The 12,793-nt window shown below is 36.7% G+C and overlaps 1 non-coding gene across 1 annotated transcript; it reads left to right on the top strand.

The window, feature by feature from the left end:
* Nucleotides 1-2,025: 2,025 nt before the first annotated feature.
* On the top strand, nt 2,026-2,141 carry LOC137019542 (U5 spliceosomal RNA). The gene has a single exon (XR_010895085.1). It is a non-coding gene; the product is annotated as a U5 spliceosomal RNA (small nuclear RNA).
* Nucleotides 2,142-12,793: the final 10,652 nt, after the last annotated feature.

Below are 12,793 nucleotides of genomic sequence, written 5' to 3'. Positions count from 1 at the left end.
GCATTGAAAAGGGGAGTGTTATTGCTGGCAATGCAGGCCTCGCTGAGCCATCGGATTTCATCAAAAATATCTTAATTTGGGTTCTGAAGATGAACGAAGGTCTTACAGGTGTGGAACGACATGAGGGTGAGTAATAAATTACATAATTTTCATTTTTGGGTGAACTAACCCTTTAATTTGAGTTTTTCAATTTAACCTTTAATAATAAAACCAGCTTGTGTCAAACACTAATAAAAACCCTGCACTTGACGCTGGTAATACGGTTACACACAGTACGGTTATTTACGGGAGTGACAACCGCGTTCTTGTAACCGAACTCAGGCCCGTATTTTTTCAGGACTCACAACCGCATTCTCTGAAAACCCGCGCTGTGTGAACGGAACTGCTCTAGACAACTAGTTGTAACGTCATACAGTGCAAGAAGACGCTCTGCTAAGGGGTAACTTGTTTTGCTTTCGGTAACTTACAGCGACAGAGATATGAGCTCTGTGTCATCTGAAGGTTCTAGATTCTAAAGGTTCTAGATTCAGTCACTGTTCTCCACCTGAGCAGCCCCCCTCAGTTTTGTGTTGTATTCGAGACTGCCGCGACGCAAATGACGAGTGCAAATGGCGTCCGGCTAGCGCGTGTTTACATTGAAGCTTCTGTCGGTTAATGGAGATTTGACGGATGAACTCGCGGCTCACCTGGACTCTTGTCGTGTCAAAAGCGTTAAGACTTTGGACCCTGTCATCATGGTTAGTGGTTACTGGTAACAGAATACAGTTGCACGTTCATACAGACAGTATTCGAGACACTGGAAGTTGCTGTGTGAACGGGACATTTCGAGACTCACACCTCTAAGTAAATGCTGTTTACTTATGATAAATACAGACCACATGGCTACATATATTAATTAAAACATAGCTAATACACATCACATTCCACAAATAAAATATTATGTTTAAAAAAAAAACACATTAAAAGGTTAAGATTTGCCAAATTTATATAGGCCTATATGAGGAAAAAAAAAAAAACCGAAATGCATAATGACCAATATATTTTATAAATCAGTTCAGAGAAATATGACGTGAGGTACTGTAAGTAATTGCATGATCACTGTTTAAATGATCACTGTATTAATCATATTCACAGCCTATATAAATCATAGGTAGGCTATACATATTTGTAATGTAGACTAATACATTACATTCAATATGCATCACAGATCGTGGGTTCTGATGATGCAAAAGTGTTATTAATCCACAGGTGACGTTAATTTTAGTTGTCATAAACAATTATTTTAATTAGATTGTTTATTCATTTATTATCTTTTTAACATGTGATAACCTTTTAGTGAACGTTAAAAGTGCAAATGAAGACTTGCCGCTGGGTGTCGCTTGAGTTGCCAACCGGTGAAACAGCTCAGTGTGGAAAACAGTTCTTTAAATCTGTGTATCCACGAGATTGTTGCAATAAGGAGGGCAACACATAACCTGGAGGAGAGATTATAGTGACGTGCAGCGGTGATAACCGATTCATAATGTTTATCTCTCCACGGTGTTTTGAATGTGTGCCTGCCCTGGATTCACACGAGTTTACTGTGAGCTGCAGAGGCTCTGCTGGAATAACCTGGGATAGTTTAAGTGTTTTGGTCTGTATAATCCTCCACCTATAACTAATATTATCATATTATTTCAGAAACAAATAAAGTTTAATTTTACAAAAGGAGCTCCTTCAGTATGTTTCAGTGAGACGTAATTGCAACGCACTGTATGTAAAATGATATGAAGCATGACGTGTCAGGAAGAGCACGACACGGACTACCCACAATGCAACACGCATTGTATTTCATACATATTTTTGTTTTTTATTCATTAGATTTGTTAGATGCATGTTCGGTAGACATATGAACAACACTCTTCAGGGATAGTGCTAATGTTTAAGTGAGTTAAAATGTGCGGTAATAATGAAAGTCAATCTTACCGTTGTTGTGAAGTGTGTTGTCGTCGGTCTGGTACCTGCTGGTTTCTATAGAGAGTTAGTACACTCATGTTTTTCCTCAGATCGTATAAATCTTTCGCCTTTTACTAAAGATTTCCGTGGGGAAGAACACTATGAGTATAATATAATTTTTTGATGCCCTGCCGAAAGGCGGGGCTTCCTAATTCTGTCAAAAATCAGATTAAAAAATATGTTTCTAAATAAATATATAAAAACATTTAGACATGTATGTCTATCAGTAAGAGAATGAGCAAGGATAAAGTTAGCAATTAAGGAACATTTATTTTAAATGCAATACATATCCTGTTATTTTGTTAGATACCACCGAATTAATTGTAAGTCTAATATTCTGCAAAATGACAAACATGCAACTTAAAGATAGAAATTATATTAGGTGGATGATGCCATGTCAAGTAACTTGAAAAACGAAAAAAGAAGAAATATTGCAGATGATTCTTGATTAAAAAGATCTGTTTGGCTTTATTGGGAAAACATGTTCTTGGGAATTGTTTTAATTAAGAAAACCTAAATTGCCATTGCCATGTCCTCAGTATCACTTGATTCACTTCCCATCCTGTTAATATCTTTAATATCCCTTTAACTGTCAGGCAACATCCTGATGAAACTTGGAGGTTATATTATTTCGACGGGAAACAAACACTATTATTAACTATTAATGAAACAGAATATGTCCTAACATTGGTTTTGTAAGGGTTTTTAGTCAGTCCAGGCCGAAGATCAATCATCTAGCTCTAGTCTTTTTGGTCAATGTATCTGTAAACAAGTACATTTGGTATATTTGTAGACATAGTAGAAACAAGTAGTCCACTATTGCTTACACAGCTGCATGCATAGGGACTCCCATAGAGAGGGCAGTGAGGACAACAGCAGCAGACAGTGAACACAGTGTTGCCTGCAGCACAGATGGAAAGCCGGCGTACAGACCCCTGCTGGCCGAGAAGTAAACTGCAGGTGGGGGTTGGTGAGGGTCTGGAGCTCATCCCTTTGTCTTTCCCCCCCTGTGGTCCTTGAAGCTTAATTTGTTCTTAAATTGTCTAATCCTGAATCTATCTCAGCTCTGCTTGGAAGTTTTACTTTTTCACGGAATCTGTTGCTCATTGACTATGTTTCTATGTCGACCAAACTATTGAGAGAAAAGTGTTTTAAAGATGCGAAAGAGGCATCATTGTTTACATGCACTGTGCTGGAGTTGTATTCTTAAAGGGTTAGTTCACCCAAAAATGAACACCCGTAAGACCTTCGTTCATCTTCGGAACACAAATAAGATATTTTGATTAAATCCGATGGCTAAGTGAGGCCTCTATAGACAGCAATGCCATTGCAACTCTCAAGATCCATAAAGGTGCTAAAAAGATATTTAAAACAGTCCATTTGAGTTCAGTGGTTCTACCTTAATATTATAAAGGGACGAGAATACTTTTTTTTTGCCAAAAAAAACAAAATAATTACTTTTCAACAATAAAGTGATGGGCCAATTTCAAAACACTGTTTCAGAGCTTTACGAATCGAATTAGTGATTTGGATCTCTTATCAAACGGCTAAACTGCTGAAATCACGTGACTTTGCTGCTCCGAATCACTGATTTGAAAATCATAAGCCACATTTACTGATAAAGTTAAATGTTTAACCACATTATATTAATTCCTCAAAGGCCATCTGAAATGCCTTGGAACGCGCAGCATTATTCAATGTGTTGACAATTTCAAATGAAACAAGAAGACAGGGCGGGACATATCAAACAGCTCCTCCCCTTTAAAAAAAAAAAAAAAAGCCAATAGCATTTCATTTATATCACAGCTTGGCCAGAGCCGTTGAGGTCAGCAAAGCTTTAGTTTCCTATCTTTAACCGTTTCTCCTAATCTCCTCCATATCGCTTTAATATACAGCATTCTGTGCAGATTTCAAATGGGTCCGATGCGTTTTGTGGTCTGAGCCGACTCGCACATATGATCCACCCTGCGCTATCATGTCTCTAGACTGGATTAGATTGTGTGCGCTGCGGTTCACGTGACACTAACGTGAAACCAGACTTCATTTGCATCAATGGAAAGCATATTTACACAGTCTGAATCGTTCCCTATCCCCTATATAGTGCACTATGTGCCATTCACCATGTAGAAAATAGTAAATGTGTGACAAATGACCGATTTCAGCCGCAGCTTCAGAAACTAATGTAGGAGGCGGGACGCTTTAGATTCTAGAGAGCATTTGATTGGACAGAAGATTTGATGAGAAGCTGAAGTGCGCAGTGATGTCATGAAAATCCATAATCCATTTTAGCAGAAGTGAGAGTTTTGAATGCTTATTATATCTCTTGAATGCGAATTTTGTCAATGTTTTGGAACACACCAGCTTATTCATAACCTTAAGGCTAACATATTAATACTAAAACTTACATTTTGATTTCAGGGGGACTTTAAAGGGTGTTATGAAAACACCATTCGCTTTACAGTATAGCTCAAACCGCTGCTTTCTGTTCAAAGTCCACATGGTTTTTTAATTTTTTTTTTTTTTTAATAAATTAAATGTAAATTACTGTAACAGTCACACTTACAGAGATAGTTCACCCCAAAATGAAAATTTTGTTATCATTTACTCACCCTCAAGTTGTTCCAAACCTGTATAAATAGGCTACATGCACAGTTGATGTTAAGCCAGCTTGGGCATTTCTGGTGAACTATTAGCTGTTCATTCTGTCGCTGTGTCGAAACAAAAACATCAATTTTTAATGTTGTATTCAAATTTTAATGCAGTTATCACATTTACCTAATTTGCCAATAAACCAATTTTATTGATTGCAATAAAGACAAAGCTATTGGGACCGTTTAAAAACGGTCTGTAATTAGACACACACACACGCATTTTTTTCCCCAGCACTTCAAATGTTATTTTTAATGTGATGACCACAAACATTATTTGTTTATCCTTCTAAGATTGTCCCCATTGTAAAACCGAATGTTTAAAAATGCAGGAAATTCAACATTTGATAGAAAACACTTATTTAAAAATAAAAAAGACAATAATTACCACTATAACCAGCAGGTGGCGGCAAAGTAGCATTTATTTGCGCACATATCAGCCATTTCCTCTAATCGTTTTTCACTTCAATTTTGACTAAATATTAAACATTATAAAAAATTTTGTCAATGTGAAGTATGAAATACTCAAAAAAATCTTAACAAAAACCATAACTTTTCTTGTGAATGAATGACAGAGAGCGAGCACCGCGCACTCTCTTTGTAATCACTGCAGCTGTCAGTCAGTGCAGCGCAAGATCATGATTTCAGCACACTTGTGCACTTTAGTTAAATTAATTGAATAAAATGTGTTTTTACAATAAATATTTAATTTTTGAAGCTTTTTTTCACATAAAAGTGTGAAAACTGATGGTCGAATTGAATTTAGCAGAGGAGGAACAAGGAGGTATGTCTTTATTTATTTTTTTATGCTGTCTTACGTTTGTATAACTAAATCAATGCTATGCCTGACTATTTAAGTGACTGTATTCTGATTATAAACTAAGTATTACACTATTGATGCTCAACACCAGCAAATGATCTGGGCAGCGTTTCCCAAAAGCATCGTAAGCCTAAGCTGATTGTAGCTCCATTGGTTTCAATGGAGCTACGATCAACTTAAGCTTACGATGCTTTTGGGAAACGCTACCCTGATCTCGCCGGAAGTTTTCGAGCTGGCTTATATTGCGAAGGTTCTAAAGAACGCTCTATGCATATAGTCCATTCCTTTGTTCTGTTGTACACAAAGGGAGATATTTGGAAAAACGTTTGTAACCAAGCAGATCTCACCCACATTGACTACTATAGAAGGAAAACAAAATACTATAGCAGTCAGTGGGGGGCGAAATCTGCTTGGTTACCAACATTCTTCTAAAATATCTTCCTTTGTGTTCAGGAGGACAGAGAAGAACAAATGTATACAGGTTTGGAATAACTTGAGGGTGAGTAAATGATGACAGAATTTTCATTTTTGGGTGAACTATCCCTTTAACATGCATAAATGCCTTCTATCCCTTTAACATGCATAACAGATGCATTGCTTTGACATGTATCAGGTGGTGGAGTCTTTTTGTAATGGCAATGTCCTTATATAAGGTACTGGGTGTGTGTTTTTGTTTTTAACATTGCATGTACATATTACAGCATCTCACCTTGCTCTTTCCTGTCTCAAATGTTGCAGACAAGCCTGGGATACATGCATACATGCATGTGTGTGAGTGTGTATTTGTAACAGTCTGTCTGACCACAGGGCCACTGCCCGTATCGTATTGGTAGGACTGTCTGATGTCAGTTTCTCCTCGTCTCGTCTCTCCCGGTCTGAAGCAACCAGTGTCTTCCAGTTCTAAAATTCAGGATCTGTTTCTGCATCAGTTTAGCTTTACTGCACCCTGCACCGTGTCACAGCCTCTAAGGCCATTAAACCCACAAGGTCACAGGACAGCAAGTGAGCCAAGTCTGATCTTACTGTTACACCGCAGATAGAGACGCCTCTCCCAGCTTTTTTATTCCACTACCAGTATTGATGTCCTCTCAGAAGAAACAAGAGTGGTCTAGAGGAGGCATTTTAGATGAAAATCAGTACAGAGTTTCCACCTACAGTACTCCCCACTATCTTCAATCTGTCATCACAACCGTACACCATATCTCACCTGCGTTCGTCCTTGCGTGAAATTCCACTCTGAAGAAAAATGGTTCTAAACAATATAAAGTTAGAGTTCTTCGGCTTGTAACAAATAGCAGAACCCTTTATAAGGTTCCATAAAGAACCATATGCTATAGGACCTTAATGGTGTTATAAATAACCTTTTTATTAAGTTTATTTTTATTAATTTGAGTAAATTAGTATCTTTACAGTTACAGTGTCTCTTTTATTTGATTATGTAAAAATTATGTTTATGAAGGCCAAAATTAGCAAACATTTACAGTATGTCAAAAGAAAAAAAGAGATATGTGACCCTGGACCGCAAAACCAGTCAGTTTTTAAGGGTCAGTTTTTTTTTAAATTGAGATTTATACATCATCTAAAAGCTGAATATTTGAAAATCTGGCATATGAGGGTGCAAAAAAAATCAAAATATTGAAAAAATCACCTTTAAAGTTGTCCAAATTAAGTCCTTAGCAATGCATATCCACTCATATATTTATGGTAGGAAATGTACAAAATATCTTCATGGAACATGATCTTAAAATTGGAATGATTTTTGGCATAAAAGAAAAATCGCTAATATTGACCCATACTGAATGGGCCATACATTATTGTTAGCTATTGCTACAAATATACCTGTGCGACATATGACTGGTTTTGTGGTCCAGGGTCACATAGTCATGGGGTAGCTTTAATGTTTGTTTTTTTTGTTTTTTTTTGTTTTTTTTTTTGTGACTGGGTAAGTTTATTCATAAAGTAATTATTTAAAAAAATCTAACAATGTGGATCACGTCAATATCTCTGGAGAAGAGAAGATCCCTAACTGAATAGAGCTGCTCACCGTGTCCTAAACAGACGCGATGCGATAAAATTCCAGCGACGAGCAATTTGACTGTCCACACTAGACGCGACGCGAAAATGAGAAGCGATAAAACAAATCAAAAACCACAGCCAATCAGAAGAGAGTGTGAGCGGGCTCTCGGCAAGAGCACAGCAGACACAATGAAATAGACAAGTACATAGTAAAATGTATAAATATTACACAATTTAAACACTATTTAAAGTACATACGGAGTGACTGAACCATTCCTTCTCATAGAATACACTTGTTTGTTCACATTGAGTTCACATTTTTAACATTTTTGTGCCCATTTATTTATTTTCAAGATCTGAGGTGAAGCCAGTTTTTTCATACAGCTAAAAAGCTGGGAACACAGAATGATATTCAAACTCATATTAGACTCTTTTAACATTAAATAAAGCACATAAACAGTACCTGATATTATCATTGCCATACTTTGTGTTGCTGTTTCAGCCGCGACGTCGAGGAAAAATAGAAACCGTTTCTAGTAATTCGCGTGTCGGTGTCGCGGCTGGTTAGGACAAAAAATCCGATTAACATGGAAAGGATACCTGTTATCGCGTGTCGCGTTGCGTCGCGTCTGGTTAGGACACGGTGTTACATGTTCTGATAAACTTTAGAGAAAATGTAACGACTGGTAGGCCTATAGGAATCCAGTGACAGCTTGAAAGTTAAAATTTATAGACATTTTAAGAAAGAAATCATTTACCTGTTGAGAGTGTGTTGACAGTTGGCTGCCGAGCTCCAGAAAATCAGTAATGATGTGGCTTTGACAGTTACATATTTGAAAAACAAAAAGGCGGGAAAAAAGAACCCAGCTAACTCAAACTCCTCAGCATAGGATTCTTCAAAACGATACGGTTCTAAATAGAACTGTTACTTACTACATGTAAAGAACGTTTAAAGAACTTTTTTTTTTTTTTGCAGATTCCTATTTAAATTATTGCAAAAATTCGCCAAATAATGGTAAATGTGACCGCACCTCAATGATTGACTATGAAACAAGCAAACAGCATTTGAGTGAAGGTTGTAAAGAAGTGTTTAATTGGTTTAACCCACTGAACGAATACGCCCTCTACTGAATGAATCAGTGTCTCGATTCTGAACGAGACTCATCGTGAGAGGCATTGTTCATTCATTTCAGCATGTGTCAACCTGTGTAAAATGTGTAAAAACGGCCATTGACCATACAAAATTTAAGTAAGGTAAGAACATTATTAACTCTTGATTTAGAATATATTGTTTTATAGCAATGATACAAATGCCCAGGAGTCGACAAAATGGATGAAAAATACTTGGTTGTCAACTGCAGTCTTGTAGTATACCTCTAGGCCCAAACGTCTTTATTAAAGGATAGTAAGACTTTTTTTTTTCTGATTTATAACTTAATTCATTAGTTAATAATAGAGTGAGTGAACAATTCACTTTATAACTCATAACACACTTAAGGCCAACTCACATTTACTGTTGCTTGGCAACATTTTGTGGTTGAAATCCAGTCATTCCAACAGGAATCTGCTTGATTGTGACTTTCACACAAGATTTCACACAGATTTTACTCATATTCAAGTTAGTCATTGTTAAATAATTTCTTATTTCTTGGGCTTCACTTTTTGACTTTCTCTATGTCTTGGGATGTTTCCATTGAGTACCTACCTAGACAAAACAAGAAGTAGTAGTCCTTGGACACACTGACACTCTCACACGTAACCAGAAGTTGAAGACACACACACACATTCATGCACATACATTTCTTATTGGATATTATATTTCTTGAAATGCCATACATAGTAAGGTTTGATTCTTAAGACGTATGATTGGAGTTTACATTTTCAATTGTGACATTTTTCTCAGAATTGCAATTCTGATTAGTTTTTTCTTGCAATTGTGAGAATTGTGAGATCTAAAATCGCAATTTCAAGTTATACAGTCTATTTTCAGCACTTTTCGGGTGGGGCCACATTTAACTTTGTATGCTGAAATTCCATGGACAAAATGTCCATCTAAACTCAACAGGTATCTGTGCAATCTGGAATTTCATGCGAGGCTAAACATTTCCCCATGTGGATTTTGTAACGTTTCAAGTTTGTTAACCTTTGAACATGCAAATTTGCTGCATTGACCCAATTTAAAGTGCTTAGTTTGGAAGTGACTGTTTTGGTAGTGCTTTATGCATCACTACACTATTGATGATGGACAATGGACCTTCTTTCGCAGTTTTCACCAATGTGACACCCATGCCCTCATTCACTAATCCATACATTAATCCACTTTAAAGAATGAAAATGAGTGAGCGAATTCAGAAACAAAGTGAAAAGCAGGAATTCATTCAGTGCAACCCTCACAGTGCATGATTATATTCACTATCTGTTGAGTGTACATCGGTTGGACACTTGTTAGAGCAGCATATAATAGGATTGAATGAGATGTCCACTATGGTTTCGAACACCACTACAAATGGTTGTCCCCTCATATACTGCACTATATAAGTGTACAGGGGGCGATTTCGAACACATTGGCAAAATTTTGCTGTTCATTATCAATACAGCAGTGATATGGAGCACCACTTACTACTTACTATAGTAATAACAGTAAATTATGCATAATTACAACTAACTAACCCTAAGCCAAACCCTAACTGTAAATCTATAGTAAATACATGTAGTTAATTAACAGTACTCAGTATTTATTTGAGTAATTACAATGTAACTACGTCACCGTAAATTAAAGTGTAACCTCGGCATCTACTTATTGGTATAATGAAACTTGAACGATTCGTGAACAAATTTGAATTAATCTTTTTGGGGAATTGATTTAAAAGATTCACAGTCACTGAGAATCAAAATCCCCAATACTAGTCAACAGCCCATGTCCATAAATTTTAGGAGACCACCACTAACTGCAACTATCTTATCTAGCAGTTAACATTACATTTTGTAAATGTACATTGTATCCCAGTATTACCAATGCAGTTGAATCCTAAATAACATTTTACTATTGTCTTTCTTCTACTGCTTGAATCATCCGATGCCTCCATTGCATAACCACTGTGTTATGTGTGTATTCAATAATGTACACTAGGATTGGACTGTATGGATGTCAATGTGGAAAAACACTTCAACACACAGCACTATACATGTGAACAACCTGCCAGGGTGTCAAAGGACACTGAAGAGCTCTAAAGTGGGTGTAGATAGTGATAAATATAAAAGCTCAGGGCTATTGCTGTACTTTCACAAACACACCATAACATACCTATTTTAAAGAGTGGGAGACAATATAATCTGCTGATGTTCTTGTAGGCGTAAAATTCATATGAAACTGAGGCATCGACACAGCTGTCCTCTCCATTAGACGCCTAATGGAGTGTGTGTGAAGATTGATGAGGCATATAAACCCAGATGGTGAATATACGTAGACTTGAGTGGCATCGTGACCTCAGAGGAAGGGAATGGATGGGATGAAGGAAGTTATAGGTATAAGGACATGTATCATGATTGAAAATTTGAGGGAAAAGCCACAGACAAAGTGATGGAGGAAAGAGGACCCATGGGAGAGTGAGACGTGTGCTGATATGGTGCTCAATCAACCTAGGCAACGCTGTAGACCTGCAGTGGAAAAGTGCTGATTCAGGAGAAGGGGAGGTGTGGAACTGGAATGGAGTTTTTTTTTTTTTTTTTTTTACTGCAGCTGTAGCATTTATGTGGAAGAGGTTAATGTAGGTGAGAAGACAAAATGAAAGGCAAAAACAGAAGCTTCATTTTCAGTGTTACTTTCTTAATGGCTTTTAGTCCACCTTTCACTCCAGCAGTCTATCAATATTGCTGCAGTTTGCAAAGCAGTGTTAATCTATAGTTAGATTTGACAATGACCATTTTTACATGCTATAACTACTTTTATAGGGAATATCACCACCTTGTGGATCATTGTAGTTAAGCACAACATACATTCAGACAATCTGCTGCAAAGCTCAACTGATCTCAAACGCAGACAATGAAGATCAAGCTTCATTCCTTGACATTTTGACAAGACTTTCTAAAGAAATGAACACTATTCATAAAGTATGCACTCAGCTGATCAAAAGTGATCAGTAAATATGTTTACAAAATATTTCCATTTCAAATGCTGTTCTTTTGAACTATATTCAAAGAATCCTGGTTTCCATAAAAACACTAAACAGCAACTGTTTTCAAAACTGATAAATGTTTTTTGAGCAGCAAATCAGCATATTAGAATGATTACTGAAGGATCATGTGACACTCAAGACTGGAGTAATGATGCTGAAAATTCATCATTGACATCACAGGAATACTTTATAAAATATATTCAAATAGAAAAAAAATAACATTTTTAAATAGAAATATTTATTAATTACACTTTTACTGTATCAAATAAATGCAGCCTTGGTGAGTATGAGACTTTTCAAAAACATTTTTACAAGAAATCTTACACACCCTAAACGTTTGAAGGGTAGTGTATAAAGAAGAGGGTCGGGCTTTATTCTAGCCATCAAAAAAAACTGGATTCTTTAAATTGAGTGTTTGAAACTAAACCTAGAAAATAGTTTGCTTAAATGATTTGGCTACTTTCAATCATCCACACAACATGACAAAAGGGGAGGAAAAAAAAAAAAAAAAGCGGAACAATTTATGAAATTGACAATTACAAAAGACTTTAAAAGGTGCAGTAGGTGATCTGGTTAAATGCTAATCCCACCTTCCCTACAAAACACTGTCCAAAGCCACGCCTCCTCCAAAGAGTCACAAGAGACAGCGGCAAACTACCTCATGTCTTAAAGCACATAACATTACAATAATAATAATAAATGTTCCTGAATGCTGCAGATTCATTTTGGTTGTTGACACTGTTGACATGGAAACCATTCCGAGTCTGACTCAACAGCTCCAGTTAGAACGTCATGGGTTGCCATCTCTTAATTACAGTAGTTATGGCATAAATGCAGCAAAAGCTCATTGTTTTGATTTGTCAGGAACTGTAAAAGGTGGCTGCTGTTTGTTTGTGGTGCTCCGCGACTGACGTCTGTCTACATAAACTCTGCATAGCTTGAAACACACATATGTCTGCACGAAAAGGGTGTGCAAGGGTACGTTGACAGGCAGGTAGGACATAGCATTTCATTCGGACTGAATAAAAAAAATTGGGTGAACATTTTATAGTCCTATGCTTTCTACAGACGATATAAGTTTATAAAAATACATTTAACAGTGATTACTATCAGGATATGAGGAGACTTTCAACCAGTAT

The sequence above is a fragment of the Chanodichthys erythropterus genome, chromosome 4 (genome assembly GCF_024489055.1).
Source record: "Chanodichthys erythropterus isolate Z2021 chromosome 4, ASM2448905v1, whole genome shotgun sequence".
NCBI classification, from domain to species: domain Eukaryota; kingdom Metazoa; phylum Chordata; class Actinopteri; order Cypriniformes; family Xenocyprididae; genus Chanodichthys; species Chanodichthys erythropterus.
This window is presented reverse-complemented; position numbering and strand designations above follow the sequence as displayed.